This window comes from Vidua macroura, chromosome 4 (genome assembly GCF_024509145.1).
Source record: "Vidua macroura isolate BioBank_ID:100142 chromosome 4, ASM2450914v1, whole genome shotgun sequence".
Classification (NCBI taxonomy): domain Eukaryota; kingdom Metazoa; phylum Chordata; class Aves; order Passeriformes; family Viduidae; genus Vidua; species Vidua macroura.
In genome coordinates, this window is record NC_071574.1 from 16,843,018 (window position 1) to 16,846,890 (window position 3,873).

General features: G+C 43.8%; 1 long non-coding RNA gene across 2 annotated transcripts; it reads left to right on the top strand.

Moving 5' to 3' along the window:
* Positions 1-508: 508 nt before the first annotated feature.
* On the top strand, positions 509-2,578 carry LOC128806620 (uncharacterized). 2 transcript variants are annotated; one of them, XR_008436883.1, is made up of 3 exons: positions 509-809; positions 1,637-1,849; positions 2,462-2,578. It is a non-coding gene; the product is annotated as an uncharacterized LOC128806620 (long non-coding RNA). The 2 variants fall into 2 exon arrangements; XR_008436884.1 differs by having other exon boundaries at positions 509-757.
* Positions 2,579-3,873: the final 1,295 nt, after the last annotated feature.

A 3,873-nucleotide genomic window follows, 5' to 3' on the forward strand; every position in this document is an offset into this window, starting at 1 on the left:
ATATTTTCCCTGAACTTATTTAAACTGAGACTCCAGTGATGCCAGCCTGGTTCTAAACCACTTTTTCTGCTGATCTGCCTTCTACCATTTGAAGAACACTTCCAGCATTTGAGGAACATAGGAAAAGATTCTCCTTGAATATTCTAAGAATACTGAAAAGTCTGTTCTGTTTGCTGTGTTAAATGGGGCTTTCTGAGGGTGTTTTATTCTGGTTTGGGGACTGAGGGAGGCACTCCATGGAAGGGCTGGTTCACCTTGGCAGCCCCGCCAAGAGACGGAGCCGGCTCCCCCCACAGGGCTCTGAGGGGGCTTTTGGGGCCAAATTAAAAAAAAAACAACCAACTAAACAAAAATACACAAAAAAACCAAACACACAGAAAGAAAACACACAAAAAACGATGGCTAAAAATGAACTTGCCAAACGCAGCTAAGTGAGCAGACACCTGGAAGGCCTCACCAGTCCGTCCCCACCTGTTTGCTGGCCTTGAGGCGAGGCTGAGGGCGAGAACGTCGGCCCCTCATGGCTTCCTGCCCTTTTTCAGACTTCTCAGGGTGGGAAGACCCTGCCCCTCCCAGCTGCCCGCCCACAGAAGTCCTCAAAAAGCTGGGAAGGGGTGTGGTGGGGTTTCTTCTTGCTTTTTTGAGGACTTCTGCGGATGGGCAGCTGTGAGGGGATGGTGTTTCTGCACATTGAGAGGCTTCTTAGCCCCTTTCCTCTGGGCTGCTCAGCTGTGAGGCCGCGGCGCTCTCTCAGCAGGTTGGTGCCTGCTCCTCAGGGCTGCCGAGAGGCGCTGACGTTCTCCTGGCAGGTTGGTGGCTCTTTCCTGGCTCTGAATGCGCTGTGGCTGGGAAGAGCTTCCTTCCTTGTCTCAGGAAAGAAAAGTTTTGGTTTTTTGAGTAGCGCTCTGAGGGGCTGTTTACAGCCGGTCCGTGCCGCCTCCCCTTGTGGCTGCTTTGCTTTCAGCTGTGGCACTGGGTGAGGTACAAGGTCCTTTCTTCTGCTTGTGGATTTATATGTGTGTATATATATATATATATATATGTATATCATTTTATATAAGTGTGTATATCTACACATGCTGTATGTGTATCTGTCAGTCCCTGAGGCTGTAGAAAAGACACTGCTGAGCACTTTCAGGCCGATGAGGGTTAACCCTGCTTGTCGACCTGATGTGTGAGGGATAATTGTTTCCCTTATCTTATATACTTAATAAACCAACCAGCAGGGTGTTAATAAAAGAAACAGCTATTACTAAAGCTTTTTTTCAGCAGCCCCATGGCTTTATAAAACCATTTAGGTAAAATAGTGCTGTTTCAGGTTGTTATTGGAGCTCTGGGCGCTGCTTTATTGAAGACATCTACTTAAAATTTTATAGATGTGAAATGGGAAACTGCCTCACCTTTTATTATTTGTTATTTGAACAGCAAATACAGGGCACTAGAAGGGAAAATATTTGCTTGCCCCACTAGTAAATGTGTATTATTTCTATAGCACAGATAGCTCTTACACAGCAGTATGATGTTATTTTTATAACTTCGGAATTTTGTTTTCCTTGCTATTCCTTCTGATGATTAGAATTAGGCAGACACGAGTGTGTGTCTGTGTTTTGTTTGAGTATTTTGTTTGTTTTGAAAGGGGGCCCAAACATGTGAATTACTGGTACTTTCTTCTTGAAACTGACTTACCAAAGCAATCTTTGCCTGGAAATGAACACTTGTAGTTGCTGGCAGCCTCTCAGGGGAAGGTCTGTGGTAGTCCTTGACCCTCCAGAGTTCAAGTAGCAGCATCAGCCAAAGAGGTATCAGAAAGGCCATCTCCAGTATGGTTTTCATTCTACAAAAGCAAATTGTAAGTAGTGAATGTAAGCATTTTATTTGCTGACATATATTCATCTGAATAACAAGAAGTCATGTTAGAAGGTGAGATTAGGAGAGTTGCTTGAAAGTAGAAAGTGTGGGTTGAGAACAAGCATCAAATGGTGCGTAAGGAACTTCCATACACACAACAAATAGTCATCTTATATTAAATGGTATTAATGGCTTCAAAAAGGAAAGATTCAGACATTAACACCATATACGCCTGTGTAAATGGTTCTTATGACATCAACCAGAAAATGTTCAGTGTCAATACTTTTATTAAATTGATTTTGTAGAATTATGTTCCCTTAAGGGCTTAGGGAAGCTGCCAATATTTGACATGACTTCTGTTTTGTTATGATTAGCTCAAGCTTTTGCATTAAAGCTCAGTGAATATTGCCAGGATATTTTGTTCCTATGATAGTATCCTTCAGTTTTTCCATGTGCCTTTGTCTGTTGCAGCTTTTTTAACAAATGGGCTTAATTAGTGCTAATGAAAGTGAGGTAAACAAGAATGCTCCATTCTTTGCTAGAAATATTTGCTTTGTTTAAGTGGAAATCTGAATCTTTGTGAAAGGTAATCATACATATTTTCTCATTTCAGAGTGCCTGATTGCGAAGTGCTCACTTGGCTTTTCAGGAGACTCCTGCTTTGTGCCTATTCAAGGCACCTTTTACAGTTTCTGCTGGCCTGCAATTTTCAATAAAAGCCCAGAAAGTAGTGAGTTGGTCCCATAAGATTCAGAAGAGCTGAGGCTTGACCCCTGTGCTTTATTGAAAGTTGAAATGAACAGGGCTAATGCCTTTATTAAAATGTTCAGCTCTTTATTAAAAAGATCAGCTGGGCAGGGGGCTCGACGCAGAGCTCGCCCCCGCGGTCGTAGCTTTCCCAGGCAGCCGGAAGGAAGGCAGCGTGCAGAGTCTGTCACTGGAGTCCCGAGCAGCAGCTGTCCTTTCTCCTTTCCTTGTGGCACACCGGTGGCCCGAGGATGAGGAGGCATGGTGTGCAGAGTCTGTTGCTGAAGTCCAGAACAACAGCTGTCCCCGCTCCTTCCATGGTGGCAGCACCAGGGCTCTCTGTCTCTATCTCCCTGCTTCTCAGAGCCTAATATAGTCTGTTCTCTCTTAGGTGATGGCGATGGTTAAAAGCCAGTCAGGGGATGTGTTTCCCTCTTCCTCAGCTAGGGCATTTATCTAGACTCCTCTATTGTGTTCAGTTTTTGATTTATATTCATTTTTATCTCCTAAAAATACTCCCATGATCCTAAGGGGTTTTTATTTGCATGTTAGTCCCAGAATGGCAGCGTGGAGGGGTGGGAGGCCAGGTAGTTTAGAGAAAACAAACAGAGCAATTAGCTAATTAGCATTTCAATATCGGTACTTAGCTAGAGTTAGTAGTTTTCTTTTAGTGTTGCTATGGGAACTAGGAAAGCCCTGCCTGCGTCTCTGGGGAACACCTGGAAATTGTTCATAACAAATCCCTCCTCTACTTCTTTGATCGGGCTTAAGCCCGCATCAACTTACAGTCTTTGGCTTTTGAGGGCTAACTTCTTTTGGCTTTTGTATGCTTTTACTCAGGCCTGAGGGTAATTCTAGTGTTCTTTAGAAACCAAGTTTTTTTTAGGTAACTCCTTTGGCTAAAGGACACATAGTCTTATTAAACAATTACCAAGTACTTAAACCTTTTCTATGGTACTTTAACTCAGAAACAGTTATTAACACCTTACTGTATATCAGCCTCTAGCAAGTCTTCTTTAAAGTTAATTTTAAGTCCTCTGATTTCTTAATTACTGTCCATGCACAAGAGGAGGCGGGTGACACTGTTGGGTCTGGTCTGGCGTCTGGGGGTGGCACTGGTCCTTTAACTCTGGTGACATGGGTCCAGCCTTTTTCTTAGGTCCATACCGCAGTGTGTGTGGTGAGTAGTACCTGGAAAGGTCCTTCAAATTTGGGGGTTAATGGAGTGGTAGTGTACCAGGACTTTAGCAACACCCAATTCCCAAGACTGATGTGGGC